Raw genomic sequence first — 16008 nt, forward strand, 5'->3', positions numbered from 1 at the left:
GTTTTCAGCTCTACGTGCTGACGCTTTATCCACTAAGCCATACCTGATTCCAGTTTCGATGCCGGATCTAATCCCCTCAGTTTAAGTTCTACCTCTCAGTTTTCCCTTTGGTGGCCTACCCTCATGTATAGTGTCACAGAATATGTGACAGTGGGACAATGTCCAATTTTCTGTGTTCTGTCCATCCTTCATCATATGATAACGCAGAATTCCTACACGGAAATATCATATGTAGCCCTATTTCGGTACATCATAATAATATGCTATGCGTAAGTAATCACTTAATGATTCAAGACGGCGCTCATCCCGTCGGATCCCTACCACTTAGTTACTCGTATTGAGTGCACTCTGTACATAGTGCAAAATTTCTTTAGGCGGGGAGAACCAAATTGTTTCCATTCTTATGTTTCTGGATCATAATGATGCATCAATGTTTCTTCCATGTACTTACATACAATCCAAAAAATTAAAAGAGTCCTCTTCAAAACGCCGTCCATGCAACTTGAAAATTGGCACTCTGATTTGTTTCTGGCATGTAAGGTTCCATTTAGCATAAGTTAAACTTTTCTCATACTCAAATCATGATGTGCTATGTGAAAGACGCGTTCATAGAACATTTTGAAACTCTTTGATATACTTTTGAGCTCAGTTCATTATATTTATATTTTAGGTCCCAAGATGTGAAAACACACACACACATGAAAACTGTAATAAAAATTTATCAAAAGCTTTTTGAGTTATCAGGGAAAATGAAGAAAATATTAGTTTCGGAAAAAAAGAGGGACAAATAGTAAATTTAAAGGAACATTTGAAATTGCATGCGTGAATGTTGAAGGACATAATTAATCGGACACTATTAGAGACATCTGAGAAATTCTTTTGTCACAAGAATAATAAATTTTATATGATTATTCTACGACGCTTTATCAACTGTTATGGTTAACTAGCGTCTGAGTGAGATGAAGGTGAGACGTGGGAGTGGGATGAGACGTTTTTGTTTACATTCTCCTCTCGCAAGTCTTGCGGTGTGGATGATTACTCACTCCCACTTTGGAGCAATGACCTCAAGGAGCGTTACGGCGTTGCAACGCGTTACATTTCGTACTCTGAAAACTACCGGACGTATCAAAAAACATATTTGACAAAACTTGTTCACATTGACTTTATCTATTACCTCTGTGAATTAATGTGATAGGTTCTCTTCCTCCCTATATATATATATATATATATATATATATATATATATATATGTGTGTGTGTGTGTGTGTGTGTGTGTGTGTGTCATTCAATAATTAGTGGCAACATTTGAATTAACAACAAAGAAAACATTTTTGGAACAGTCACAATGTAGCAGTGCTCAGAAGTAATCTCCTTCAACATGAAGAACCCGCCTCCACACCTCAGGGAGACGAAGGATTCCATCCACAGCGTCTTGTTGTACTAATCTTCGAACAGACTGCTCGACTGCTGCTATAATTTCCTATCTGGTTATAAAGCGATCTCCTCTAAGTGGTAATTCCATTTTCGGGAAAAGGTCAAAATCACATGGACTCGTATCTGGAGAGAATGGAGGATGCTCCAGAATTTCCCAGTTCCATCTGCGAAGTAAACTAACCACCGGAGCAGATATGTGAGCGAACACCATCACGTAGCACAATAGGATGAGAATTCAGGAGATTTGGACGTTTACGGCGCACTGCTGGTTGTAAATGATGTTCCAGAAAGTAACTACACTATGCACCGTTCACACGATTGCCGACAGGAACTGAATAAGTGAGAAGGATTCCGTCAAAATCAAAACCAACAACTGTGTCCTTCCAGCAGCGCTCTTACAGCGTTCACTTGCCGATTGCGGTCTGCCAGCTCCACGTTTTTTTATGAACATCTTCCCTCCCGCTGCGAAATGCATGTGCCCACCTAGCCACGGTAAGATATGGTGAAGTCTCTCTACCACAAGCTTCCAGTAATGCTGTATGGCATTGTCGAGCATTTTTACCTCTTGCAATCTGAATTTCAATGACGCATCCTTGTTCTTATTTGCTAAACATTTTAGAGCGCTACAGATAACAGTCTACAAATTAAACTCACTACAAACATCTTATAAATGGGATTATTGTCTTCAAACTCACAAATAACACACATCAGATGCTCTTCTAACTTTTGTTTCTTCCTGAGTTTTCTATTCTTTAGTATTTCTCTCTTCTTTTTTCCTTTCGACTTCTGCCATTTCCTATTACTTCGTTTTACTTTTTATATTATCTTCTGTTTTCTATATTTTTCTTATCCTCGTTTTCTATTATTTTTTTCTTTTTCTTTTTTGTCTTCTCCCTTATTTCTTCTCCTCGTCTCTGTCTTTCTTTGTTATTTTTTACCTCGGTCTTGTTTTTCTTCTACCTTCTTCGTTTTTCTCCGTTTCTGCTCTCTCTTCGTTGCCTTTAAATTTAATACCACGTCTTGGGTTCGTTTCGTCCCCATTGCGCTGAGATATGGATTAGGACAGTAAAAGAAATAACGAGCTCACCACATACGTACCCACGAAATCTCATAAGAGTGCCACTTGAAATAATACGTTGGACTCTTTATTATATTATGGTTCAATAAAAACCAACAAGATCTATGAGCAAATGCGGCAAAATAAGACCTCAGATTGAAACAAGACGCCTTCAAATATGAAATCAATAACCACACCCAAATAGCTCGAGGTGGTGAGTACTCTGAAACTTTCTAAAAAAGAAATAATTCAAGGTTCCGCATGTAACACGAATCCTTTCAGTAATGGAAGAGAATAGAAACCTATTTCACTTGATCTTGTATTCCCCGGGGGAAGGCGTGGATCGAGAGAGATATATGAGTACCTAGAAACCTCCCCCTCGTCTTACATTTCCTCGGGGTATCGAAAATAAACTCGTCTCAGTTACTAATAGCACCCCCTCCTTTTTCTCTACATCCGCCTCTTTAATTATTAACCCAATTTGCTTCCAGCTACAAAAAATTCTAGCTTTGATAAAGGAAAGAAAAAAAAAAGGGTTTAAATACGGAACACAAATGAAATGTGTGTATATTGTTTTAAGTGAACTGAAAATGTTAAAACTGTTTCTTATGATGTATATTAATCAAGATAAATACGATCTTAAAAGAGAAGGGTAGAAATGAGAGTGGACGTTTGTTTGTAAGACATTTGCATTTCCTGTTACCTAACCTCTAATTTACTACATAGCTGACGTCACACAGTGCTATCTGCTGGCTTGTCATTGGATACACCTCCTGCTTTCGTTAAGGGGGATAGGGCACACAACCGTCATAGTAGTTCATTTTGTTATCGACACTAAAACGATTTTTTTCCATTCTCATTTTAGTATCGAAAAGTCATTGATTTTCGCATCCTTAACTTAGCGTGCTTAAAAGTAAATTTTCGTGCCTAAAAGTAAGTTACTTTTAAGCACGCTAATTAGTAATACTGAAGACATAAATCCTATTTATTTTCCATCTTGAATCTTAAGTACACTACTTTTAACACTTAAATACAAATGATTGATAAAAAGGCAGACTTACTAGTGTTAATTATATAAGCACGTTTGGCTTACAGCTGTTTCGGTGTAAAGTACACACCGAAACAGCTGTAAGTCACACGTGCTTATATAATTAACACTAGTAAGTCTGCCATTTTATCAATCATTTCTATTTATTTATTATAAATATTCACAACCCAATTATTTAGATTGAAAGTTACAATATTTGGAGATTTGATACACACATTGTCATTATTCGCGTCCGAATCACTCATTTTCCTAATTATATTTAGCACTTTCTTTGTAATAATTGTATATTCCAAAATTACGTGACAAGCACAACTCCACTTAAACAACTTCCTAATAACACAGTCTAGTATATACAGTCACGAAGCTCAGTACGTAGCAAATATGCATCCATAGATAGTTGCTAACCGGTAGGATCGCTACTATCGCCCCATTACAGATAATGCAAAATAGTACCTGCACACTCTATTGTTACTAGTACCCTCATAAACTCAAGCTTCGTGACTGTAACCAGAAAAACAATCACCATAGCCTACTACATATCCGAAGGCCGTGAAATCTATCTCTTTCCATGCGAATGTAATATTCTTTCGTCTTTAATATCAGAAGTTCGCCATTGCGATAAAGAACGAATCAACAATTTTATTCTCTTTAAAATATAAATACATTAGAAATTCTCGGACGACTGTCTAAAAAAATCTTGTATGAAACACATTCGAAACAAATTTATGTTTGTGTTATTTATTTATTTATTTATTTATTTATTTATTTATTTATTTATTTATTTATTTATTTATTTATTTATTTATTTATTTATTTATTTATTTATTTATTTATTTATTTATTTATTTATTTATTTATTTATTTATTAGCCGTACTCGTGCGCTCCGCTGCACCCGTTAGAAATAAATATAAAGTAATTACGTAATTAAAATAGAACATTTGATCCAGGGAACATTCGTTTTTGATACAAGGATAAATCGCTTAATATGTTACTTAATTTAAATTGTATTTAAAAAATTAAAATGCGATCATTTTGATCCAGAGACCACTCATTTGGTGCAATGACAATTCTTTTAACATGTTTCTTAATTGTTATTACATGCAACCATAGTTTAATGAAGGTTGACATATCTTTTAGTTTTAATGTGTATACTTTATATTACTTGCTATATGTTTCTATTGAATTATGGTAATAACTTAATTTTAATCATTGTTTTCTACGTCTTCAGTAAATGGCGCTTGGCCCACTATGGTTCTGAACCCTTCAAATAACTTAAATAGTGATTCAGCATATATAGTGATATGTAATTATATTTCTTTCTTTCGAAAATGTAAGAATTCACGATCTCCTATGTACCATTGCCATGGAATGAATAAATGTGTTTTTTCTTCCTACTCACAAATTTTATATTTTGCACACAGGAGTTACTGCAGGAACAACAATGCTATAATCTGAGGCGGCGGTGAAAATATATTGTATTGTTATTTTAAAAGTCTTCTATAGCCTTAAATATCAGTCCTATAAAAATATTGCGTAGAATAAAACTTATCGGAAATCATTTTTAAAGAAACTTTTGTTATGTAACATTTTTCACAAAAATCAATAATAAGCGAGATATTTCGATTTATTTAATTCAGGCCCCCTTATAACCCCCCTTTTAAATAATGTATTTTGAATGCCATATAGTCTAAAATCTAAGTTACAGCGAACTTAATTTATATTCCAATTTTCATCGAAATCCGTTCAGCCATTATCGTCTGAAAAGGTAACAAACATCCAGACAGACAGACAGACAGACAGACAGACATACAAACAAAAATTTCAAAAAAGCGATTTGCGGTTTCAGGATGGTTAATTATACATGTAAACACGAATTATTTTTGAAAAATCGAAAATTACCAGAAAATGTTGGCTACAGATTTATTTATTTATTTATTTATTTATTTATTTATTTATTTATTTATTTATTTATTTATTTATTTATTTATTTGTTTGTTTGTTTGTTTGTTTGTTTGTTTGTTTGTTTGTTTATTTATTTATTTATTTATTTATTTATTTATTTATTTATTTATTTATTTATTTATTTATTTATTTATTTATTTATTATTTATTTATTTATTTATTTATTTATTTATTTATTTATTTATTTATTTATTTATTTATTTATTTATTTATTTATTTATTTATATTTTACTCTATTTCTTGTTCTCTTTCTTCCCTTGCATCTCAGATCAAGAAATTTATTTTCGTGTATCTCTTGACGTAGAAATGTTTAATATTAAATTGTCCAAGTTGTTAGTGTTAAAAATTCCACCATGTAGAAAGATATTTCAAAATACTAAGATATCAATAAAATAAAATTAATGTGCAACAAATTTCTACGGCATTCATACACTTCCTTAAGGGAGGAGTACACCATTGCCCTGCAAAAATTTAGTGCAGTTCATTTCTTTTATATCTCAGCTATTATAAAAACTAAAAGAACAGAACTTTTAAGCTTCATATACATACATTATACTTTATAAAACACTGTTCAGAATATTAAAATAGCTAATAATTACCTGTAAAAATATCAAATTTGCGTAATTAATTTTACAACCGTGAAGCATTTACATAATAAAATATACAATTAATTAAATAAAATGTACAGATACAATAAGAAACGAAGCTGTGCCAGCAAGAGTAGCCTAGATGAAGAAACATTGATGATCAGGAAGAGGAAAAGGAATTGGCTGGGTCACTGGCTGAGAGGAAACTGTCTATTGAAAACTGCACTAGAGGCAGGAAAGTCGGGGCAGAAGAAGATGTCATAACATTAAGATATGAAGACCTTCCTCAAAGAAGTTTGTATATCAACGGCTTTTACATATGATATACAACGTTCTTTGAGGGAGGTCTTCATATGTGGATCATTTGTGGAGACTAAGAGGGTACCGTAGTGGAAAATAGAAAATATTGGAGAATGTTGGGTTTGAAGTGAAAGATTTTAATGAATATATAAGAGTTATAGAATTAAATGCAAAATATTTTTCTGGCAGATGTTTCCACCAGTTTAACTGATTCTGGGAGACAGTTAGCCGGTAGCTATGTACCAGACTTGGCAACACTGCAATAAGTACGATGAAAGAGTAATGGAACGGAGAAAAATTCTCTCCGCCGCCGGGATTTGAACCCGGGTTTTCAGCTCTACGTGCTGATGCTTTATCCACTAAGCCACACCGGATACAACCCCGACGTCGGACAGAACTGTCTCTGATTGAGTTCCAACTCTTTGGGTTCCCTCTAGTGGCCGCCCTCTGCACTACGTCATAGATGTCTATGAACATAGGACCGAAGTCCACACATGTGCTGAGGTGCACTCGTTATGAGTGACTAGTTGGCCGGGATCCGACGGAATAAGCGCCGTCTTAAATCACTTCGTGATTTACGCATATCATATATTATTTCAATGTACCGAAGTACATATGATATTTCCATGCAGATATTCTGCGTCATCATACGATGAAAGAGTAACTGCAATAAGTAACAAAAGCAGAAATGAGAACACTACGAAGCATCAGAGGCCGTACTTTACATGTCAGGCAAATAAATAAAGAGATCAGAAATAAATGCGGAAACCCAGGCGTAACTTAGTAAGCTGGGCAAGAGGAAAAGGGCATGTCATATACTAAGTATGTATGTACAATGATCTTCTTCTGAAAATAGTCATGATAAACCATACGTTCCAGCATCTTTGGTACGACCTGCAAAAAGAAGTTTATCACCTGTCTTATAGGTAATAATGATTATTATTAGGAAAAGACAGAGCTTGGCCATAAATTACGAAGAAGAAGAAGAAGAAATTTCTGATAATGAAAAAGAATATAATTTTAATAATAGAACAAGAAAATTGTGATAAAATTTGATAGTGACAAAAAGATAATTTTTACATTGGAAAAGAATTTAAATTTAATATTGAAAAGGAACAAAATACTATACAACTGCAAAAATTAAATAGAAAGTAATTGTGACAATGAAAAAGAAGAAAATTATAGTAATGAAAAAGAATAAAATTTCAATCTTATAAAGCAACAAAATTGTGATAGTAATACAGAAGCAAATTGTAGACCTAATGATGGAGAAGACAATTCTGAAGATGTAAAATCGAAAAATGTAAGAGCGAAGAGCAAAGTCAAGGAGAAATCGAAATGTAACGGTGAAGAAGATGGAGAAGAAGAATATAAAGACAAAATTATGGTGACTATTACACTTTTACTACGTCATACTACATTTCACCAATAAAACGGTACGAAAGGACGTATTTCAATCAATCATGGCTGCTTATCGCACAATTTTATCGCGTCCCTAGCATTTGTTTTATTTTATCGCGTCCCTAGCATTTGTTTCTTTGTTTGCCAACATTTCAAACTGTGCTGGTTTGGACGTAAAAAAAAAAAAAATACAAACCACTCCAGTCGATGCACAGCAGTTTCAAATATGACTCGCATTGGCATTCAAGAACTGGTCATACCTATGCATCTTCACTGAGATCCTATTTACAAATAAATGAAGAGCACCATTCGGAAATCCTGAATAAGTTGAGGAATACACCATGTACATCAACGAGTTGCATTTCTTTTACGCACACGTCTAATATAAAACACTAACACCAACCACTAAAACATTCAAATTTGAAAATTGTACTTTCAATAATTGTTTCTTTTAAAATTATTCATGTTTATTTTTATGTCATCATCGTTAATTAAAACTTTTCTTGCTTATTTCATCATCCCTAATTAAAACTTTTAATTTAAACCTTTGCTTATATTATTTAGGTTATGTTATAGCTCCTGCTATATGATATTATGGATAGTCACGTATCAGAGATTGTTTAATACTAAGATTTATTGAAAATCATGTGTAAAGTGACGTTGATTATTGGGATCCGGATAATTGAAGTGGAATACAACTGTTTTAATAAAAATGAAATCGAATCAACAAAGCCTTCTTGACTAGCAACCATCTATAGAGTTCAATGAAGATTCTGTAGTTGGCACACCAGATAACATCACATAATTATAACACACCACTGCCATTTATCATGCATCTAGCGTAATATTTATAATGTTCAGATGGTACAATAATACATTAATTGAAGACAGTTGTATTTTCGTAAGTCAATTAATATTTTATTGTATTGGAGTACTTCGTTACTTCTAATCTTTATATATTTTCTTCTAATCGTGTAATAGTCAATTAAATCTCACTCGAGTTTTGATTTTCTCTAGATAAATCAAAACCTCTAGTGAGATTACTGTTGATAAAAAAGAAAAGGTAGGAAAATATTCCGTAAATGATATGATGAACTGTATTTTAAGTTTTTTCTAAGATCTTTTAATGAATTAGCCAGCAGTGTTTCGGAAGTTCTTAATTTTTATGTTGCTTCTGAACAGAAATTATAAAGAGGCTGGGTAATAGTTAGCATTAAACAATTTACAGCATGCAAGATCGTTATAAAGTTTTTGCCTGTGTATGAACTAGCAATAATATTACTAAAGTAGATTGCCTGATTTCATTAATCATGGAAATGAGCAGACAGACCGTTAAATAAATTCTTAGAATAAACAGCTTACATTCATCTCCAATAAAATGAGTCGTGGAGTAAAGTAATATGAATTTTTTATTACAGAACAATCATAGACTGGAATTTTAAGTAGTCTAAATTATTATTTTATTTGTTGATCATGTAAAGCATGCCCTACTGAAGATCTCCATAACTCCAATAATTACATATGCAATAAAATATGTCTTGAGGTAAAATTAAATCGTGTCTCAAAGCTCAAGTCCGTACTACGTCCGTGTCTCAAAGCTACATTTCAGCTGAAGTGAACTAGATAGTAGTCTAAGAATGGAAGGGAGGGAAAGGAAAAGAAAAAAACAGTAGAAGGAACAAAAGGGAAAGAGAAGAAGTAAAGTTGGAGAATGGAAGGAATGGAGTGAAAAGAAGATGAAAAATAGAAAGGTTGAAAGAAGGAAAGGAGAGGAAAAAAACTACAGTGGAGGAAACAAAATGAAAAGAGAAAGAAGGAAAGAAGGAGAATGGAAGAAAGGTAAAGAAAAGATGAAAAATAGGAGGTTGAAAGAAGTAAACTAAAGGAAGAGAAAGAACAGCAGAAGGAACAAAAAGTACAGAAAAATAATGGAAGATGGAGAATGTAAAGAACAGAAAGAAAAGAAAATAAAAATGAAAAATCGGAAGGTTGGAAGAAGGAAAGGAAATTAAAATAAAAAAACAGTAGAAGAAACAAAAGGAAAATGGAAGAAGTAAAGAAGGAGAATGGAAGTAATGGAGGGAAAGGAGATGAAAAATAGGAGGGATGAAAGAAAGAAAGGAAAGGAAATAAATTACTGTAGAGGGAAACAAAAGGAAAAAAGAAAGAAGGAAAATGGAAGAAAGGTAAAGAAAAGAAGATGAAAAATAGGAAGGTTGAAAGAAGTAAAGGAAAGGGAAAGAAAGAACAATAGAAGGAACAAAAGAAAAAGGGAAAGGAGTGAAAAAGGAGAATGAAATGAAGGAAAAGAAAAAAAGTAAAAAATGTGAAGATTGAAAGAAGGAAATGAAAAGAAAGAACAGTAAAAGGAACAAAAGGAAAATGGAAGAAGTAAAGAAGGAGAATGGAAGTAATGGAAGGAAAAGAAGATGAAAAATAGGAAAGTTGAAAGAAAGAAAGGAAAGGAAATAAATTACTGTGGAGGGGAACAAAAGGAAAAGAGAAAGAAGGGAAATGGAAGAAAGGTGAAGAAAAGAAGATGAAAAATAGGAAAGTTGAAAGAAAGAAAGGAAAGGAAATAAATTACTGTAGAGGGGAACAAAAGGAAAAGAGAAAGAAGGGAAATTGAAGAAATGTAAAGAAAAGAAGATGAAAAATAGGAAGGTTGAAAGAATTAAACGAAAGGGAAAGAAAGAACAGTAGAGGGAACAAAAGAGAAAGAGTAAAGAAGGAGAATGAAAGAAAGGAAAAGAAAAAAATGAAAAATAGGAAAGTTGAAAGAAGTAAAGGAAAGGAAAAGAAGAAACAGTAGAAGGAACAAAAGGGAAAGAGTAAAGAAGGAGAATGAAAGGAAGGAAAAGAAAAAATGAAAAATAGGAAAGTTGAAAGAAGTAAAGGGAAAGAAAAAAGAACAGTAGAAGGAACAAAAGGGAAAGAGTAAAGAAGGAGAATGAAAGGAAGGAAAAGAAAAAAATGAAAAATAGGAAGGTTAAAAGAAGTAAAAGAAAGGAAAAGGAAGAACAGTAGAAGGAACAAAAGGGAAAGGGAAAATGTGAAGTAGGAGAATGAAATGAAGGAATGGAAGAAAAAGGAGATGAAAAATAGAAAGCTTCAAAGAAGGAAAGCAGAGGAGGGAACAAAAGGAAAGAAGGAGAATGAAAGACAGGTAAAGAAAAGATGAAAAATAGGAGGTTGAAAGAAGTAAAATAAAGGAAGAGAAATAACAGCAGTAGGAACAAAAAGTAAGGGAAAATAATGGAAGATGGAGAATGGATGGAAGGGAAAGAAATGAAAATGAAAAATCGGAAGGTTGGAAGAAGGAAAGGAAATGAAAATAAAAAAAACAGTAGAAGAAACAAAAGGAAAAGGGAAAGAAGGGGAATGGAAGAAAGGGAAAGAAAAGAAGATGAAAAATAGAAAATTGAAATAAGTAAAGGAAAGGAAAATAAAAGAAAAGTAGAAGGAACAAAAGAAAAAGGGAAAGGAGTAAAAAAGGAGAATGAAATGAAGGAAAAGAAAAGAAAAAAAGTGAAAAATGTGAAGATTGAAAGGAGGAAAAGAAAAGAAATAACAGTAGAAGGAACAAAAGGAAAATGGAATAGGGTAATTTAGGGTCTCTTGGACAGTCGGACATATTGGACACTTTGTACTTTAACGTGTTACCTCGCCACTAGTGGGCACCACATTCTGCTAGAAGACAATGACGGAAGTAGCCCCACTCGTGGCTACTTCCGTCCTTGACTTCTATCAGAATGTGATGCCCACAAGTGGCGAGATAACACGTTAAAGTACAAAGTGTCCAACATGCCCGACTGTCCAACACATCCTAGTTTACCCTAAGTAAAGAAGGAGAATGGAAGTAATGGAAGGAAAAGAAGATGAAAAATAGGAAGGTTGAAGGAAAGAAAGAAAAGGAAATAAATTACTGTAGAGGGTAACAAAAGGAAAAGAGAAAGAAGGGAAATGGAAGAAAGGTAAAGAAAAGAAGATGAAAAATAGGAAGGTTGAAAGAAGTAAAGAAAAGGGAAAGAACGGTAGAAGGAACGAAATGAAAAGGGGAAGAGTGAAGAAGGAGAATGGAAAGGAAAGAAATAAATAAGAAAAAATAATTGGAAGAAAGGAAGAGTGTATAATGTGAATAAGATGAATGGATGAATAAATTAAAGTAAGAGAAAAATAGATGATCAGGACTAATATGGATAAACGGATTAATTAAATAATAGATAATTAATCAATAAAGTGAACGAACAATCTTAGCCTTAAACAATACTGGCCTGGCAGAAACATTCTATAGTGTAAAATTCATGTAAGAGTAAAAAGCTGAAACGTACTCTATAGCCTTAAATTCTTCCTTTTGTGGTAAGGTGACTCAACAGAATAGCGTTGCCACGTAACCAGCTACACATCTCGATATTGGAATCTCCGGCCACATAATAATTAAACTAATGTATTTGGGGCAATAATTCCATCTCTGCACGAGACCTTAAAACCAAAAACACATTTATCTGCAGGGGTCGTAGCATTGCTTTAAAAAATCCCCCGGCTGCCCCCTCCCCTGTAATTAGAGCAAGTATTCTTTCTTTTCCTTTGCCCTTTTTATTTTGTCTTCGAACGTGCAGCGAAGGCAACACAGCCCCGAGGCCTCTTTCCTTTATTGACACTCACCTTTATATGTCTCCGTTAAGAAGATGCTCAAAATTCTTCATCCATTCGACGACTCCTGCTGGTTTCTTGCGTATATTCCTCTTCTAATGATGACGTTGATGATTACACTTCAGAGATGTTTAAAATATTTGTCATCTGCCCGAGGAGTAACTCTACGCGTACTTTCTCACGGATTTAACAGTTCGGTGGGGCAAAAAGCAGGCACCAATAATAATTTACCACTACGAGAATTCTTCGGCGTGTTTTATATTTTTTTGCTGAACTATTAACGCTTTTATAACTTCATAACAATATTCACGTAAAGAGAAGTTCTTAAAACGGTTGCTACTATGGACCGAATTGAGATAAAAACTTTTTATATTATTTTTAATTCTTAATTTCCGAGATAGAATTTTCTGTCGCTACAGATAGCATGCGGCCCAGTGCAATACTCCAAACTCTCCCTCCGAACGCGAGCTTTTCAATATAATCAGTCCACGGAGTATGGTGTTATTAGCCAACGGCCGTACGTTCTGGCAGCTGATGGGGTGAGGGGGAAGCTTGCTCCTAAACAGCTGTTATATTATACACAATATGACCCCTCGTATGACGTCACGGTAGCAGTTTTTAGCACTCATGACGAGACTGTTCCTGCTCAGATAGCAATGTTACAGGGTTGTCAACCTAACAGAACCACATTAATGTGAGTGGCTGTCATCTTGCCGTACCTTAGACCTGAGTTCAAGCCCCGGCAAGATCATGCGCAATTTGTGATGGACAAAAAAAAGCTGTAGGGAAGATTTTGTATTGCGAGAGAGTTGTATGTATGTATTTATTAACACTACAATTGGGTATACACCCGGTGGCAGTGATATATAATATACAATAATTACAATTACATGAAATAAAATAAAATAAAATAAACGTAAATGAAATAAAATAAAATAAACGTAAATCTATAAATAGTAGATGCAATAAACCTAGGACTATAAATAAAAACTATTCTATAATAACGCCTACGATAAGCAAAAGTAAATCTAACTTATAAGTACTTCTATTTCACCCAACTATTACCAATTTAAGTAATTACATATCACCTAAATTAATTACATACCAACTTAATTACATATCATCTTAATTAATTACATATCACCTTAATTTATTTACATATCAACTAAATTACATATCATCTTATTTAATTACATATCAACTTAATTATTTATATACCAACTCAATTAATTACATGACACAACTTAAATAATTACACTGCACCTCCAATTACATTTGTAGGTTGTAGGATCTTCAATACTTGAAGTGGAATGGTTTTTAATACGATATAAATCAGTGGTCGTCAGCATGCGCTGAAATGGGTAAAGAGTAAGAAGTGTCTCGGAATATACACCGTCGTGCAGAAGGGGAAGAGAGAAATCATACACTCCAGCAGTCACGGATGCATGATGGTGCAATGTCTTATCCGCGGGTAGAAGACGCTAGCCCGAAGATGCACTGTTGTGATGACCGCTGATAAAAATGATTGTTAGAAAACAAAACTTGGTTTTAAATTGTTTGTTTCTTGGCGACCAGTTGGCGATAGACTAACGATAATCGGTCTTACTAATAAAAACTCTATAATAATAATAATAATAATAATAATAATAATAATAATAATAATAATAATAATAATAATAATAATAATGATAATAATAATAATAATAATTTATTTTAGCTGGCAGAGTTAAGGCCGTAAGGCCTTCTCTTCCACTCAACCAGCAAAAAGTATATATACATATGCATGAACTTACAAAGGATTCAACAATTGGATTTAGATGAGAGTTATATGTATACAAGAGTGATTTACGAATTAAACAACAAAATACTATGAACTATTAATTAAACACTGAAATAAACTGTGTAGCAGAATTAAGCTAAAATACATAGAATGTTAATATGTTTCAAATAATATTAGATAATAGAAAGAGATTATTATGAGAATTTTGAAAATACAGCACTATCAGGATGATGTCTAAAGAAAGAAGTAACAGTGTAGTCAGTGATAGTTTAAATCAGTATGATTGGAGTGAAATGCTAATAAAGTTATCTTTCAAGCTGTTTTTAAAGGTGTTTATTGTCTTGCAGCCCCTAATACTTTGTGGCAAGGAATTCCATTGACGCGAGGTGGATACTGTAAAAGATGATGAATAACAAGATGTTCTATGAAGAGGTATAAAAGATATACATGTCTATATACAGACGTTTAACAGTCTTATACTTATACAATGAGTAGCTCGTTTATAAGTCGTGTGTAAATTCCTTACTAATAATCACTACATACTGTACGTCGTGTATAACAGTACAACTGTTACACAGCTACGTCATAGTTTCGTCATTATTTCATTACAAAAGGTAATAGAACGTATGAGATTCTCTATTGCATCCGGTAGAGCGCTCTAGTATGCTGTGTTAAGTATCGACAGTACAATTGGCTCTGATCGATTACCACACTATATTTTGGTCAAAGAGTACAAGCTACAGCAATATTATTCTACTTATTTTGTGCTCTTTGGTATGTTCTTCTGTGGTCACAAGGCATCTATCATCATAAAATGACAGTCGATACGAACAGCAGTTAAAGAGGCGGCAATTTTTTTCTCTATATACAATTCTTAAACAAGGGGTTTCGTGTATACAACTACTGCAAAGCAATTCCCATTGTATAGTTACAGCCTGTTTATACATCCATCGCTTATGCATGGTTTGTTAGTAAAGTTTTCTGTCTCAACTCTGCATAAGTCTCGTATAAAAACTATACACGGTTTATTAGTAAGACCGAATGTGTATAACGATAGTAATTGAACTATCTAATACAAGAATACAATTTTCTAATTTTTAGGAAAGATAGAAACCAACGCCTCTGATTGACGTTCTGGCTGACATGTATATCTATTATTGGGCAGTACATCTCACTTGATATGTGTCAGAGGAAGAGTAATATTGTTTGTATGTATCTGAATTCTGATTAGTGTGATATGTATCTAGTCGGCGATGTATGCAATGGAGGGGGAAAGGAACTGGCCACCCTACCCCATTATCTCCTGGCCTAGTTGTCTCATAAGTTGTGCCTTATCAGTATCACTTGTGACGTTCAGACTTGTCTTTGGACAGTCGACTAAACAACATAAAAACCATTATCATAAATCATTCTGAAACTGGACTAAAGAATTACCCGATTTCATCTCAACAGTCTTTTAAGAGGAAGGGATAAAAGTTCAGTTGAATACGGAATAATCCCATTTTAGGCCGGATAATCGAAGTTATGTTACACTTTGACATAAAATGATGCAGATTATCGTATTTTCCCCAGTCACTTACTGCGCATTGAAATAATCGCTATTACAACCAGTTCCTTCCTCTCCCCACCGTCTATCATCCTCCCCAATACCAGCGAAAGTGTCTGTTACAAAAACAAACATTCTTCTCTTTCTCTCCATGTGTTCGCCTTATTACGATCGCACTTCCAGTCCATTAATCACTTAAAGTGTGCGTCAGGGCCGGATGTGGCTCTTGGGAAGGCACC

General features: G+C 33.7%; 1 long non-coding RNA gene across 1 annotated transcript in view; it reads right to left on the reverse strand.

Moving 5' to 3' along the window:
• The window catches only part of LOC138700257 (uncharacterized), a 426875-nt gene extending 413911 nt beyond the window's left edge, over positions 1 to 12964 (reverse strand). The window contains exon 1 of the long non-coding RNA XR_011332315.1: positions 12456 to 12964. This is a non-coding gene — a long non-coding RNA (uncharacterized lncRNA). The remainder of the gene's footprint in view (positions 1 to 12455) is intronic.
• Between the last annotated feature and the right edge of the window lie 3044 nt (positions 12965 to 16008).

The sequence above is a fragment of the Periplaneta americana genome, chromosome 5, assembly GCF_040183065.1.
Source record: "Periplaneta americana isolate PAMFEO1 chromosome 5, P.americana_PAMFEO1_priV1, whole genome shotgun sequence".
NCBI classification, from domain to species: domain Eukaryota; kingdom Metazoa; phylum Arthropoda; class Insecta; order Blattodea; family Blattidae; genus Periplaneta; species Periplaneta americana.